Source organism: Falco cherrug, chromosome 6 (genome assembly GCF_023634085.1).
Source record: "Falco cherrug isolate bFalChe1 chromosome 6, bFalChe1.pri, whole genome shotgun sequence".
NCBI classification, from domain to species: domain Eukaryota; kingdom Metazoa; phylum Chordata; class Aves; order Falconiformes; family Falconidae; genus Falco; species Falco cherrug.
In genome coordinates, this window is record NC_073702.1 from 70,692,731 (window position 1) to 70,709,561 (window position 16,831).

The 16,831-nt window shown below is 45.1% G+C and overlaps 1 long non-coding RNA gene and 1 pseudogene across 1 annotated transcript; one reads left to right on the top strand and one right to left on the bottom strand.

Annotated features, from left to right (window-relative positions):
* Nucleotides 1-5,422: 5,422 nt before the first annotated feature.
* On the bottom strand, nucleotides 5,423-9,151 carry LOC102045813 (vigilin-like; annotated as a pseudogene).
* A 191-nt stretch (nucleotides 9,152-9,342) lies between these two features.
* On the top strand, nucleotides 9,343-16,591 carry LOC129736422 (uncharacterized). The gene is made up of 3 exons (XR_008733000.1): nucleotides 9,343-9,526; nucleotides 9,890-10,218; nucleotides 16,327-16,591. It is a non-coding gene; the product is annotated as an uncharacterized LOC129736422 (long non-coding RNA).
* The last annotated feature ends 240 nt before the right edge of the window (nucleotides 16,592-16,831 follow it).

Consider the following 16,831-nt stretch of genomic DNA (forward strand, 5'->3'; position numbering starts at 1 on the left):
CTCACCCTGCCATCCATGTGGTTCCTGGAAGAAACACCATCCCGCCATGCCCACAGGCAAACTGCTATCCCTATGGACACAATGGGGGCAGCTGGCATATGGGGGTCACTCTCGGGGCTATTCTAGTGAGCAACACTCAGAAAGGCCCAAAACTGGAGTGCAGAGTTGATGCCAGCATTACAGCTGGTTGCAAGCAAAAGGCACTCAATGGACATGGGAGCTGCTGGGAGGGAAAGTGCCACGTCAGGACGGTTGGGAATCTCAGGCTGCCTGGGAGGGAGCTCCATCAAGCGCTCAGAGGCGAGGCTTGAGATCCTTGCAGCCATGGAGTTTTTTGTATGGAGAGTTGCGCTAAGCAAGGCTGGTTTATCCCTTTGGCTACAACACGAGGGTGCTGCACCCCTGCATGTGTGCTTCCCCTGAGCCGACAGAGAACTTTCTCTCCTGTGCTTTGTTTCCTCTGGGACAGTGGCTGTGAGCGAGGCAGGGCTGTCAGATATGCACAGCAGGAGTCGAGGGGCTCAGAACGGATAAATGCCCCGGCCTGTGCCTGGCCCTGCCCCTCTCATACAGCCTCCATGGCAGTTACCTTTCAGCTGAATAGAACCATCAACGAAGTTACTTGTACATAGAAAAAGGGGACATCACATACCATGAAGCAAAGCCAAGAAGGTGACACCTGATTTTAAAAAAGAATATATTTAGTACATCACAAAAAATGCGGTGGAACTCACTCTTCCAATTGGATTAGGCAGGAGGAAAATGGATTTGGAAAGCAAATAAAAATCGCTCACTTCAAGCTATAAGGTGGCTACTAAACACGGACTCTCCTGTGCATGTCCTGCTCGTTAGTTCCGTGCTTTGGATGTGCCTGCAGTTTCCCTGAAGCACCCTCTCTGGGTTTCTCTTGCAAAGTGGTTCCTAGGACATCTGCATAAGGAAGCTGCCTGAAGAAATCACCGTTTGTTATCCTGTCGGGTTTCAGCCAGGGCAGATAGCCTGTGCTGAAACCTGACTACAAACTGCTGGCATCGCAGCTTGTGGATCCTAAGAAAAAGGAGGTACACGATATGAATTTACGGTACAAGGCTGTCACTGAAACAAGCCATGTGAAGCAGAATATAGTACTTTTAGCAACAGTGAAATAGCGTACATTAAAAAACTAATCATCTATATACAAAAAAGTAATGAAAACTTATTTTCAGGACATTTCTCAAGATCTTGAGAAAGATACCTTTGTTACTGGTAAGGAAAGAAGAAGTAAGAAACTAAAAAGTGTCCATCCCAATACACACACCACCACTACAAACACCACCCCCACCCCCCACCAAATTACCTCAGGTGAAATGTGGCCTTTTCAAAAAGTACCAGCATCTAAGGTGTATGTAGTGACCTGGAACAACGTTGCTGCATATTTGGGATTCAGATGATACAGGGCAGCGTGAGGATTGCCAACACAGACAAAACAGTGGGACTTACTTTGCCTCTTTATTTCGGTAGCTAGGTGAATAGCTAAGGATTGAGGCTCTTGGGGCGAGGTGTCTGCTTACCCTTGAGCAAACAGTACTTCAATAAGTGTAAAACAAAACCTGCAACATTGGGAATGGCATTTTCCTGCTGACGTGCATTTTTTTCCAAACGCCAGGTGTCTGCTTCTTATCTGGGGCCATCTTTGTGCACACTAAATATAGTTCATGCACTTAGTGCAGCGTTCAGAGTTTTGAAGGATGGACAGCAGTGTCTGGTACACACCTGGGCTTCTTGACCTTCCTGAATTTTTTCAGCGGTTGATCTCCAAAAGCTTTTTTTCTCTCCTTTTCTCTTCTGGTATGCTTTCAGCCTCTTTTCCAGAAGCCTGTTTTTTCTTTCTGTTTCTTTGCTTTTCATTTTCCTGAAATGAAAGACCCTGCAAACCTTGATATTCCACAGTGTTATTAGATGGGTAAAACCATGATCAACTGGAATCAGTTCTTATTTTAAACAAAGGGAGCTCATTTTACCTTCTTTCCTCTGAAAGGCTCATCAGCTATTCAGGGTCTACCGAGGAGTCTGCTGTGCTCTCGGGGGTGGTTGGAGGCAAAGGTACAAGCACCTGAACCAGAAAAATTGAAGTTGACAGGTGGCAAGACACCTAGAGTAGTAAGCTACTGTTTTCCAAATTGCTACCTTAGCTCCTCAAATAAGATCCCTTTGGTTGTTTTGCATTATCCACATTTTGCACAGTTGTAAGATAGGCTTCAGGAGCTCTGACAAATTGGGATGATGGACTGCCCCTTGCGGGCTGGGGCACCACAAACTGGAGGGGCCTTGGAGGGTAGGACAGACCTCAGAGAAACACGGGGAAAGGAGGGCAAGAAAAGCCTTGCCAGCTTCTTTCTGCTGGGGTTTCTTCTGCCTTCCTGGGACACGGTTCTGCTGTTATCCTTTGAGCAGCATTATCCCATTCTGGGGCATGAGCCTTTTATTTTTAAATCTGCTGTTTTGTATTGGACTTCTTGTAAGTATTTAGATTGATTAAGCACATTCCCAATGCATCTGAGAAACAACCTTTCTGTTTTTTCTTCTCTATCAGTACAGGGTGAGAAAAGTCAAACAGGCAAGTGATCTAATGACAGAAAAAGGCACAGCAGCTACTTGGACCTATCAGAAACTACTGTCATACATGAGAAACGTCACATTGTTTGTTGGCCTGACATCCCTCTACTATTTCTGATTTCACCACTATATCTGCCCCTGCTTCTTTGTAGAGGAGGAACAGAGACTGTGCTGTGTCCAAGAAGTCTTTTGCCTGGGGCTCTGTGTTTCCTTCAGCTACATGGCTCCTTTGATCTGCCAAACGCACTTCTGGAACACAAAAGTACATGCAGCAAAGTGACTTCGTGGAAGCGGACAACACCTAAACCAAAATCCACCAGCAGCACAATAAGGAATAGGACCAGAAGCCCCAGATTTTGAAAACCCTCAGCCCCTCCTCATACCTGTGCATCTGTCCATAGGTACTGGCACCTCCTCAGCTGATGGAGGGGGGAGGCCGGCCACCTCCTCCCCAAAGATGTCCCCGCAGTTTTCAATCACAAACTCCACCAGCACCTTCACCTGCACACATCAAAGCCTTGGTCTCAGCCTACGAGTTTTCTCCCTTTGAGCCTCCCAGTTCTCCCTGCCATCCCCCTGGGGAGGGAGGGAGCAAGCAGCTGTGTGGTGCACAGCTGGCAGCCCCACCTAAACCACAAGAGCTTATGAACAAAATAGTTAGCTGGTTGATGGTGAGAGTGCTCATCCTTTGTCCTCCATCAGGGCACAGGCGTCTCCCATGTCACATTGGGATGCACAAAAGCCTCAAGCAATCCAGCTGCTGTTGGAGCTGCTGGAAAAGCTTTTTGGGTGAGCAGACATATTTGTAGTGGCCAGCATGGCAGTTTGGTTTATACCATTGCACTGAGTGTGGGGCTCTGGAGAAACTGCCCGGCAGTCAGTGTGCAGGGATGACGGCCGCAGGGGATAGCAAGCTGCAGGTGATGGGCAGCGGCAACACCGTGTCTGCCTGCGTGTTGCCCTGGCTCTGAGCTAATGGCGCTGTTCCCCGATGGAGCATCCATCAAGCCTCAGCACGAGTTGTGTCTTAGCCAGAATCTGAGCAGGAGCTGAGAGGACAGTGACACCTCCAGAGGTGCGATGCAGCCCCTACCTCCCTGCGTGACTGTGCTGCAGTGTGAGTCGTAAAGCACCTGAGCTCAGCTGTGATGCCCACTGGCAAGAAGTCTGGGCCAAGGGATGATCCCAAAGTCCTCCCCTAGGACACACCACCAAACAATATCTGCCTAGTCCCCAATTGTCACATGGCAGACAGTCAGAAGAGAGGAACGATCATTTTATTGAGGACATCATCTGCAGGCTGGGGTGTGGTGGCTACACAGGAGCCCCAGGGCTTCAGACAAGAAAACAGCACCTGCAACGATAAGAGCCAGAAAGCACTGCTAAAGCCACAAAGCCAGGACGAGGCATGACTTGGTTGTCCTTGCTTTGGGGAACACTTTACAAAGTGCCTTGCCTCAGCACTCCCACCCAAAAGACTGGTTCTCTTCATTTACTCCAGCACCCTCAGCAGACAATAAAAGCCTTACACAAGCAGCCTGCCACAGCAAGAAAGGATTTTCAAATGGAATGTTACTGCCTGTGGAACAGGGTTTAATAGGCTGTATTCCCAAGACCTCTGACTCCCCTTTACTGACCTAGGCCCCCATGTTCGTGCTTTTCCCAAATGATATTCGTTCTAATGTTTGGTCCACAGTTCCGTATTCTAATATCTAATATTGCATTCCACCACTTCATACCTTGATTTTTCAATCGCTTCATCTGTCTCTGGCCGGCCCCCTCACAGGGAACACTGAAACACAGATTGGGACTCCCCACTCGCTTCACAGTTAAACTGCGTCTCACACACATCACTCTCTCTGGGCAGCCCTCAGTCACACAGGCAGTATGTTACCAGGTACCATGCACTTACATACAACTCTAGGAATGCTGACAGCTTGTGCTGGCACACAAAGTATGTATTTCAATGAACAATTGCCAAAAACCAAGTTCTAAGTTTTTCTGGCCCTAAGCAGCGTGTTAAGCTTTCAGCTATCCTCACCTAGAATTGCCAGATTATTTTTTGTTGTTGTTTGTTTTTGTTTTTGTTTTTTACACAAGATTCATAACTAATTTTGAACATGTAACAAGACAACACAAACAAACAAGACACAGAGCGCTATGTCAGTTGTTATGTTCTAGGAATTTCCCAAATCTTAAGACACCCTAAAGGAAGTTTTTAGCTTCCCAGATCTTAAGACAATCAAATATTCAAAACAAAGAATAAATATAAATACCTTTCATGTTGTGCAGAAGTCCTTGTCCACTTGTGTGAGAAGCAGAGCGGTAGGGGAGTCTCACCAACAGCAGATCCAGTCAAGGGCCCAGAGGGCCCCCAGACCCCTGGATTCCAGCACCGGCAGAGAGTTCTCCTGCCTGGCTCACCACATTGATGCCAAAATGGCACAGAGTAACTGCTCACAGACCAATTTTGTCTTTAAGCAGCAAAGGTATTTATTTCATGCAACGTTGGGGAGCTAGCCGATCCGCACCGGCCAAACTAGCTCCCAAGCTTCCAATGAAAAGTTAGGTATTTTATACAGTTTTCGTGAGAGGTTACACAACATCTTTACATACATATTCACTTGATTTGGGCACCCAATCATTCCATTCATAATAGGTGGGATCTAGGTGGAATAGACCTTTCCATTTTCTTTGTTCAACAATTTCCTGACTTGATGGTCTCCTCCTGTCCTTCAGGTGCCCACATTATCTTTTCTAATTATTCAGAGTACACTCCTTTCTCAACACAGACCATTGTACCAAACTCATCCTGATTCATTGCCATTTATTTATTTATTAAGACCTTGTTCTCTTTCACAGGTGCAGCAGCTGTTTCTTGGCTTTCTCCACACCCTGGGCTAGGCTCCTGATGGTCACGGTGTCACTGCCAGAGCCCTTGGTGGGGAAGTGGATGTGGACTTCACCATGCTCCTCCACGATGGAGCGGATGAAGTGGCCTTTGGCACCAATGAGGGAACTGTGCAGTTTGGAAGGAATAGAGACCTCCACCTCTGTGCTGTTGGCCTAAGAGAGGACAGTACCAGCCTCTTAAGCTGTAGAAATGTGTTTGCACCCACTCTGCTTACCCTCTAACCTCCACCTTGCTAGGAGCTTTATAGATCTGGAAGAAATGCCTGAGCAGAGGGCTTTGAGACTGGCTACTCCTGACAGGAGCAGTCACAAACTTAGGTTTACGAGTCAAGAACAGACTGACACATTTGTCTCCTCCCTGCCCTCACCCATTACAACCACATCTGTATCTGTGTCTTCTAGCAACATTTTCAAGTCCTTCAACTGCAAAAGGCCAGTTGCTTCACTTACCAGCTCCTGGATGGCAAGAACCCTGTGGCAAGCAGCGTCACAGTTTGCTGTCTTGCCTGTGATAACAATTGTCTCAGTTGCTGTTCTTTGCTGGGAGATCAACTTTGGTGTTGCTTTCTTTACAGATCTGCCACAAAGGAAAAAAAAATCATCTCAGAAGTGTCCCATGTCAGAAAAAAGCCCTTGCAGGCCATATTTGACATCACCAATGAGCAGGAGAGAGCATCCAGTGGGATTCTGCTGCAGGCAGTGATCATCATGAGCACTTGAGTTAGGAAAGATGTCTCACCTTCTTGATGTTGGCACCTCCTTTCCCTATGATGTTCTTGCGGAACTGTTTGCAGATGGGGACAGAAATAGAAAAGCTGTTTCAACCTAAGGGAGAAAGGAACGGAGAACTGAAGATTACACTGTCGTGGCAAGTGAGGCCCGACTGCAGGAACTCTGATACAAGCTTTTGACAATAGGCTTAGACCCAAGGAAGTTCTCTATACAAGAGACTTGTAAGAGTAAGCAAAGGCAAGTACGTTCCCCTATAGCCTTCAAATAACAGGTATTACCCCCCTGCCTCCATTCAGCCAAAACAGTGTCGACAGCTCCCTCCTCTTGAGGTGTTTTAGCTCTACCCAAGCCAGTACAGCTCTGCTTTACCCCAGGGTTATTCAGGCATGTAGGAGGGAACATCAGACAGAAGACCTCCTTACCAGGTCTGCCACCATCTTGTGCATGTACTCTGTGCACTTCACCTCATTTTTGGGACCTCTAAGTTGGACAATATCATTCTTCTGTGCAGGGTCTGGGAAGCTGATGATAACCTGCAGGAGGTGGTCATTTATAGTCAACTCAAGCAAATGCAAGAACCCTTGTGTCAGACACATGCAAAGGTTGGGGGGGATCCTACACATCCCGTTTTCCCATTCAGAAAAGGGTAACCGTGTTAGCGGCTTCTGGCTAAAAGAACTACCTTCTCAGACACTTGAGCTACAGACCCACTAAAGTTACAACTTCATTGATGATAGGCCTACTACCTGTGTAGAAAATACCCCCCCCTGGATTCCTCGTCTCCTAAAAAGCCTTCCCTCTGGGAATTTCTCCCAGATCCGCTCACCCTTCTGCCCAATGATGGTCTGGTGGAATTTCTGCTCAACAATTAGGTCTTTGGTGTGTTTATTTTCCTGATGAGAACAGAGTTCACATTGAGTGTTCAGCAGGAGAGCCATATACTTTTAATTACCATCTTTCTGCCTGACAGTTTACTTGCCAGCACTGTCCCTCTTTTCTCTAGAAAAAATTCACTCTAGGTTGACAGAGAAGGGCTACTCGAGGGAACAGAGGAAGACATATGTGAAGAGGAACTTGCACTTATGAGATCCAAGTGCTCAGTGGGCAAGGGGCACACACTTGCACCAGAAGGTTACAAGGGAACACAAGAGCCCAAACCTTGCAGTCTCCCAAACATCACATCCTACTCACTTACCATATGGGAAGCAAGTTCCAGCAGCTCTTTCTTGGCCTGTTGGACCCCCTGTGGGTCTCCTTCAATTCTGATCAGGTTGCTCTTCTCATTGTCTGGGGGAATACACACATACACCTTGTAGAGGTCCTTAATCCTGTTAACTTCAAGGCAAGGACTGTGGTGACGCAGTCTGCTAGGCAAGGACTTGGAAGCAAGGCACCTTGATTTATCACTGCTTAGAGGCTGTTTAAGAAGTAAACCCACCTCTGAGAATGGCTCAGGGGGGTAGGGTTGAGACAGGAGAAATTGACTCGTCACCCTGGAGTTCAGTGAGAGCAGATCTGTGCCACACAAGAACCTGCACAAGTAAATACTGTGGCATCTGCAGAGCCAACTGTTCACTTGTCAGAACAAGGCACATTTCTTCCCCAAACAGTATCATATTTAGAGCAGAAGATAATCATTCATTTCTATCCCAGATTCTTTGTTGAGGAAGATGTTGCAGCACAATCAAACTAGTAGACTGCAGTAAGGTCATATTCTACAGTCTGTGCTGTATCTCCTTCCTCCAAAAGCCAGACCACCACCCCACCATCTACAGGACTATTTAACCACTTAGTGGGAACCAGCTACACCTACACATCATCCATGTCAACCAACCCACTGCCTCTGAGGCAAGGCCACAGCTGCATGTTATCACTGTTAATCAACCCACTGCCTTCATTCCTCTACAGGGAGAAGCTCACCAAGCAGATTTCCACCACCCACAACTGGCTGCTAAAATGTAATTCACACAGAGCAAACTTTAAAAAAAAAAAATAATAAAAAAATTTCCTCCAGGACATGTCAAAGTAATTCCACTACTGTTCAAGCTCCCAAGATACTTTCACACATTAAAGCCATTGCAAGGCCTCACAGCCCATTTCTCTCCTTGTACCACTACCACTCCAGAAAAGCAGAGGAAATGTGATGGAGACAGCACACTGGATGAGCTACAGAGCCCCTGATACGATCTACTAAACACGGAGAGTCTGAGCATGGGAAGGATTAGAAAGGCACTCCACTTACTGTTAGCTCCATTCTTGCCAACGAGGTGTCGGTGGAATTGGTGATTTCTGCGTAATCCATCCGGTTGATCTAAAAAGAATTGTATAGGGCCAGGTAGGGTAGGCCACTGCTTCTGTCTCGTGCCCTAAGTAACTGCCTACTGCCAGTATTGGCACTGACTCACCAGCAGTCAGCTACAAGCACTTCTCCTGCTATTAAGCAGAGCACAAGCATTCCTCTGGTTTGAGAAGAGAACATTGTGCTCATGAAACATTGAAAAGACTTACTTATATGCCTCTCCAGCTATAACAAAGAGAATCCTTCCTTCTCTGCATCAAAAAATTGAATGCTGACTTTTCAAGAATGCTATGGATGAGTTTCATAACCAAGGGGTGTCATCCACCTGCCACACAATTTGTCTTCTGCAAGTTCGATTAAGCATGTCAAGACATCATATGGATGTGATAAACACCTCATCACCTCTGCTCTGTTGCCCCTTCTTCCCCCAGTTTCTTACTGGATCTAGTAACTCCAGCTCACCAGATCCTTGACCATGACTTCAATCTGTTCCTGAGCCACAGACACATCTTCTGTAGGTCCTTCCAAAGTGATTTTATCCTCTCCTTCAGTGAATTTGAGGTGAACCTTGAGATTAAAGACAATGAATCTCTTAAGAATTTTCCAAGATCCAAGCCAGGCCAATGCTGTTGGTCAGGCCTACACCATCGATCCCTGCCACTAAGAGATGTGCTCCTTCCCAAAAAGCCCAAACAAAATCCCCGCATTTTTACAAGTCAGTAACTTAACAATTTTGGCCATATGGCAGTGCCTAGAGCCCAAGGCTCTGGTGCTGTCCCAGAGTCTGCAAGGGCTTTGGAGAAGTTACTTATCTAGCCTTTATCTAGATACCGTCTAACTCACCAGGGAGAAGCCTTGTTGCAGTCAGCATTTCCATGTATCCTACTACATCAGTTCTCAAAACAGCACCACATAAAGCTTCCTTGGAAGGGCTCAACCCATGAAAATAACATAGGATGAGCAGTGTTTGCAGCAGTAAAAGAGAGGGTTCCTGTCGCGACGGAGGGAAGACACAGTCACTCAATATGAGTGATCAGCAGACTTCGTTTATTGTACCTTACAGTCACCTTTTATGCCTTCTTATAATTAGCTCATACATATTACAAAAGTTAAGCTCATTATTGGTTAGTTGCCTAAATACGAAGCCCGCCCCTTGTTTCTCTTCTGTAGTTATCTGTTCCCACCTGCAACATTCTTTTCCCACCAAAATCTTCCTGTTATTGTGTAACAAGGACAGCCAAAGACAGTGTATTTTGCTTTACTTCAGATAAGCTGAGAGCGATGCGCATTTTTGTCCAGCCAGCTGGACTATGTCTATGTGACCCTTTTCAGCTAGTCAGTTATCCACAGGTTCCCTTTAATAGTAAAGATCTGTGTCATTTCCCCCTGGTTTTACCCACGCTAGAATACATCTCTCTCTTCCGTGACAAGTGATCTGAACTAAACCATTTTTATTACAAGGTAACATTGAATGATCTTTGGGTTTATTTCTTTTGTTGTTGTGTTGTGTTTTTTTAAGGAGAATACTAGTGATAAAAGTGAATCCAGTACATCAGAGACAGAAGAGAGACAATTCACCTCAGGAACTGAGCCTGTGAACGAATCTGTAGAACAGACAGATTCATCTGTAAAATCTTTCTCCAGGAAAAGACGCGGTTCAGACACAGGCAACTCCCTCGGTAAGAAAGATTCTACGTTTTCTCAGAGATTATGGAGACAGCTACTCTGAAACTAGCTATTACAGAAAGGGGAGAGTAGAAGAATTTAGTTGTTGTCTGCCGTGTAAGTACCTCATTGTTCCTTCATTTAAAATATTATACTTGTACAACCTCTTAGTGTACTTACCAACACACTTCTATAGATACACTTATGCTAATTACTCTGATGTGGGAAAGGGTATAAATTATGTAAGTAAATAAAACTTGAAGTTCTGGGAGTTGTGTCAGAAACCTGGATGTCACAGTGTCGAGATTAAGTCCATAGATGTGTTTGCTGGAGGGTGGCAGTGCTGTGAAGGAAACACTGAGTAATGAGGTAACTATGGAAGTTCCAGGGGAAAAAAAACATCCCACCAAACTGATGAAGTCAGTGTAGAAGTCTGAACTCTTTGTCTCAGATCACTAAATACATTGTACCAGTCTGATACATGTCCTGAAACACGAGAAAAACAAGCAGCAGAGTATCTGAGGCTAAAAACTTCACAAATCTAGTAACTGAAGGAAAAACCTAAATGTCCACAGATTAGAGAGACATAAGAGGACACAAAAAGTACATGGGATCCATTCTAGAGGAGAATTTGGTTCAGCCTGCAATTCTCTAAGAAGCTGTTTCCCTCACAGCTGTTCATCAAAGAGCTGATGGTAGAGTTTGAAGAGCTGTTGCTCACTTCAAAGGATAGTTTCTAGATTCCAGATCATGATGCTAGTTAATAGTTCAGCTCATAATGCCCATCAGTTTCAAATATTTAAGTAAGGAATAAAGTCTTTCTGTCAGGAAGGTCAGAAAAAATGTCGGATGCCACCTTGAAAGAAGACAAGCTTTTGTTTAAAACACAGAATCCAGAGTTCTTGTTCAATTACTTCCTGGTATCACGGATCATTAGCAAACCTCTCAGCTTTCATATCTGAAGCAAAACATTTGCTTACCATGCCAGTTGTAAAGTTATGTACAGGAACATGCTGGAAAGCATTCCCATGGGATTGTTCCACAGGGATGAAACACTGTTATGCTAACGCTAATTAGCAACAATTGGCATAGTCTACTCTCTGGGAAATGTGACGGTCATCCAGGTCTGCATTTCCACTGTTGTACCTTTTAGGCTTGGTGTGCGTGTAAAAGGTAGAGATAGCAGCACACCTGAGCCAAACGTGATCAGGCTCAAGCTAGCCCAAAATCAGTTGGGTGCATGATAGAAGCCTCCAAGCTGGCATAGCCTGTCGGCTGCGCGTCAGCTGTAAGCCTGAAGCAGGCAGGCTCAAGTGCAAGCTGACTTCTGAGGCTCTGACTACACCTTTGTCTGTCAGCACCTCCTGTCCTCTGTGAGACTTTGGAAACTTCTTTCTTAATCTTTCTGCGCTAAAATGCATCACGATGATTTCCAGGTGTTTCTTGGCAACTTACCCTCTGAGTGTGATGGAGTCTGTCTGTTTTCCTGTTTTCCTTTGGGCACTCCTTTACAAGTTTTCTGAGCCTGCACTTTGATACATTACACCCTGCTGTGGAAAAGGCTTTTGTTCCATCTGTTTCAGTAGGCTGTTGACATGTTCACTTTTCTTTGTTACGTGGTGACACCGAGTTCTAGATGCCACACAGTGAGAGCCAATATAATGTGGTACATAATGAAGAGGGAAGGAAAAGTCACTTCAGTGACTGGGAGCAGCTCTGAGCCCGACCCCAAGGTGTTAAACTGTAAAAACGTACCAAGAATCAAACCCGCCTTTGTGGAGAAGGCATTGCTTCCCTCTGAAGAGCTGGACTGGACTTCTTTGCATTTCACAGCTATTCTGTAGCAAGAAAAGACAAGCATCCTTTCACTAAAACACCGTCCCCGGGGTTTCCCTCCATAGCTGCCAGCCCATCTCTGCAGCACCATAAATCACTGAAATAGGTTATCTGCTTCCTTCAAATGGAAAAACAATGTATTTAACCAACCATCTCAGCTAAATTCTAGTTTACCAGTTTTAAGAACATTCTGCCCAGCAAAATCAAGATGAAAGGTGTCTCTAGTTCGTTGTCCTGTCTCCAACAGTATCTTTGGCATTTCTGTACCATTAAGCAGAAAAGGCCCCAGTAACCTTTTCTTAATTGATTTTTAGAGTCACTTTTTGAAGCTGTGCAAACATTTAGCATCCAGCGTGTTTTTTGTAAGTTAATGTCATTAATGCAGATTAACTACACAGTGGGTGAAGAACCCTCCTCTTCCTTTGTTTTGGATGCAAGTGTTCACTTTAACCATATCTTTACTCCTTATGCACTAATTTGCTTTGTGCCTGACAATCTGGCAGAGGGACCCAGTTTTCTTTGGTAGCAGCAGGAGAACAACAACTATTTCTGAGTCCTCCCGGGAGCCAGAGTAAGCTGCAGAGGGTGCAGAACTTAACTCAGCACTAAGATACATCATTGCAAATGATTACAGGCTGTGTCATCTGTTCCCTTCCCACTCTTTTTCTTGAGAGGCAATGGGTATGTGCTCTAGCTCCTGCCATGTTTATCACATGGAGGTGCAAGGAATAGTTCACCTTTCAGGGGCTGCTTTTTTTGAGCCCCAAGCTCGCTCTTAGGACATAGATTCGAAGGTGCTGATGATGCATCTGCTTTTCCCACTACTTTCTAGCTGAGCTCGTCTGTTAAAATGGGATTTTTGCAATAAATCTGTCAGCTTTTGTTGGCAGCTTACACACTTGCAACAGGAGTCCTTTTGGACTTCACAAATGATTGAGAGGAACTCTGTAAATACTTTGAGTCTCCTTCCCCATCTCCTCTGTACTGTGCTCCACAGGTACACTCAGCTAGTGAACATAGCTGTAGTGGACCTAATATCTGTGGCTTGTGCTTCCTCTTCTAAAAGAGCACGGGAGAAGGACCAGATTCTGATGGGAGGAACTTTTGTTTGCAGCCCTTCTTTCTGGAAATAGGGATCTCAGAATGGAGCAGGTGGAATTTGTTACTTCTGGATTGAAGCATTTAAGCTGATGCTGAGACATTAAGGAAAAAAACTTTCTTTCTCGATGGCTGACCATATATTTTCTGTGAGTCGTCTAGTCCTTAAAATAATCTGATGACTCTCTCTGACTTTTTTTCTTTTTTTCCCTGCAAGAATGCAGACATAATACTGAGGTGCTACTGACTCAGGTGAATCCATCCCTATCATGCTGCAAGGTGCCCTAGACATTTGCCACCCACTCCCATGCCACTACACTTGTGTCACTATGCGTTCTCTCTCATTCCCTCCAAGGTAAATAGATTTCTAGGTGCAATTCCTAAGGGGAAATCTTCATTCAGGCAAGGTCTCCCATGCTATCATCTGTTCCCTTGAACTGTTGCCTGCACCTTCCAGCCAAAAATATTGTTACTGTTCATTTAGTTTTCCTAGCAGGTCACAGTGAGATCTCTTCCTACAAAGGTGTTAAAAGTTAATGTGGGGACAAGCCTGGCCCTGAACTCTTGAACATATGTGTGAAGCCCAAAGCGAAGTTGCTCTCGGGAGTCCAAGCAGCAGCTTCTTGCTCCAGCTCAGTTGCCATTACCTTGACGTCATTATATATTCATTGAAGGAATTTCAAATTGCCTGTCCTGGCAGTCTGCTATTTGGGATGAGTGGATGTTATACCCTGTGTCTTAACTTGACATAATTGAGGTGCATTGTTACAAACCCCTTCATTTCTCTATCCCTATGTATTTTCAAGATGCATTCCCAACAGAGTCTGCTTTGGTAGGAGGCAGATGTCAGAAAGTGCAAAAGTGATGCCTATTGGGCAGGAACTTTGTAGTACAGAGAAAGAACAGAGGCTGGAAAATGTGAATGTGTCTGTTTAGAGGTTACATTTCTTGTGGGTGATGTTTGCAGTGGTAGCGCTGTTGTGACTTTATCAGGGTACTTGTTCGCTTTCTTGACCTGCAAGATCTGGCCGCACATTGGAAGTATCTCTGTTTTGCTGTTGATTGAGGTATTTGTCAAAAAAGGAGCCTCTTGTTTGTCCTCTCTGTGATGCTATGAGTTTTCTCTAGGATCCTGGCACTGGCTGTGTTGTGCTTTGAGGCAATTGTGCCTTTTCTGGGTAAACAAAGGGATATGGCACAAGCAGATCAGGCCTTTCTGTAGATACTGCCAAGGATTCATAGTAATTAATGTTTGACTTTTGGTATCCATGGTAGCGAAGGCATGTCTAAATAATACATACTGAAGAATGGGAGCACTTTTCTTATAATCTGCTTTGTTGGGGTTTTATATTTAAATTTTTGAAAAATTGGAAGAATTCCTATTTCTTTAAACAGTAGGCCTCAGGTGATCAGGTTATAGTGTGCCTTTGAAAGCATATTTTACAGTACCTGATAGAAATGCAATTGCTCTGTATGCTGCCAAGTGAAACATATACAAGCACTGATACGTACTCAGTATTCCCTTTTCTTCCTAGATCTCCGTCTGCTGGTGGATGTACCTTGGAAGCGGGGTGCTTTCTGGAGGACGAAACAAGTGAGTGAGAAGTGGGTGACAAATGTGCAGCAGCTGCCAGCTGGATTCCCCTGTCAGACCCCAGCAGCAGTGGAGCTTTGCACACTACAGCCACTTTGGATCATTTCAGCTGTGTTTAAAAAAAACCCAAACCAAAAAATCCCCCCAAACGCCCCCCCCCCCCCGAAAAAAAACCCAAAAGAAAGCAAAAAAAACCCAAATACAACCAACCAAACCCCCCCTCCACACACCACTATTTTTTGCTTTCTTTCCAACTTGGTAGGGTATTGTTTAGTAGGCCTCTTTCATTACATTTTCTACCTGTCAAGTTATAAAGCACCTAGTGGTCAGGGTAATTAATATGAAGTAATTACTTAGCTGTTTGTATTCTTTAGATACGGAAAGTCTGAACTTTTTGTAAACAGGAAACCTTAAAAACTTTCTTGAGAAATCCTTACTGGGAAGCAAATTGTTTTTAGTGGTCTATTAGGAATCTATTTAACTATTTATTTATTTATTTAATGTTGTTGGGAGCTACAGTATGTTCAGCATAGACGGTGGTTGGTGTTCTCGCTGTCTTTGCTTGAAGTCATACTGTGGCCCTTTACTGGGGTCGTGTATGAAACAAAAGCATTGGAAAGTCGCAAGATTCTGGGTCTGAATGGGTCAGAGATTTCAGGAGAGCAGCTAAAGGAAAGATGAGCTAATTTTCTAAGTGATTAACCAGGAAATGTTCTTCCTTCCTGAACCAGCTCTCTGTTTCACCAGCAAGTGTATGTATGTCACAGCTGCTGATCTTTTACATTCCTGGGGAATTCTTCTGGTTTAATAATTTTCTTTTGATGCTAATGGTATCTGTAATGATAAGTTCTTTATTATTATTGTTGTTATTTATTGTTCTAGTACTCTGTTTTAATTATGTCTTGAAAATATTTTTTAAACTTTTAGAGGAAGATTGTACTTACGTTGATAGCAGATCTTAAGTTTTTAATAGCTATACATTTGTGTTTATGTTAAAATACTGTTTAAAGGATAAAGGGGGCACATCCTCTGTTTGTGGTGTTAAGGAAATCCATGTGGAAGAGCACCTAAACTATCAATATAATGGCTTCATGCATGTTCATACGAGCCAGACCTGAGCAAAACGCACGAGAAGGGAGCAGAGAAGTTGTCAGGACCACCTCGGCTTGTGTAGCTCCCAGCTGTGGCCAGGATGTGCTAAGAGAGCACCGGGCAGTAAGATGAACTGAGGCGAAACCTTTAATTACAGCTTCTGTAATAAGATATTTCTTAACCAGTAGTAACTTCTGTAATAAGATGGTTTGTAACAAGATATTTTTAAAAAAGTAGTAACTTTTGTAATAAGATGTTTTGTAATAAGGTATTTTAAAATAAGTAGCAACTTCTGTAATAAGATGTTTTTACTGATAGTCCTGTTAACGGGACCAGGGTGGGATGTGGTTTCCCTTGTGTGTTCTGTTGTACCCCTGCCCAGGCAGGGTAGGCCTCGGGTGATCAGGTTATAGTCTGCCGTTGGAAGCGTATGTTATAGTATGCTGCCAAGGGAAACATATACAAGCACTGATATGTACTCAGTATTCCCTTCTCTTCCTAGACCTCCGTCTGCTGGTGGACATACGTTGGAAGCGGGGGTGCTTTCTGGAGGTGACAGATGTGCAGCAGCTGCCAGCTGGATTCCCTTGTCAGACTTGTAGCAGTGTTGCAATAAATTAAGCTTTGACACGGCAACGGGTGTCGCATTGGTGTTCTCTCCGTGTTCTCGCTGACAAAGGGTATGCATATCACAGCTGGAAGAAACGGCTGCTTCCTGTTCCAGCGGTTCTTGCTGACACGTGTATCACCCACTGGCCGCTGCCCGGCGGAGCAGTTTCCAAGCAGGCGGCCCGCTCTTCTTTGCGCCATGTCCCAGTTCCTGCGGGGCGGCTGCAGGGGCGAGCCTGGCTGCGCGCAACGAGTCGCCCCCGGCCCCTGGCCCTTCTTCGGGAGCCGCGGCGGCGGCTCCCAGCGACGCGCCGGACCGTGCGCGCTTTCTGCGCGGCTGCGGAGGCTATGCGGGGTTTCCGCGCACGCCGCTTCCCGGCTGCAGCCCCACGCCGAGG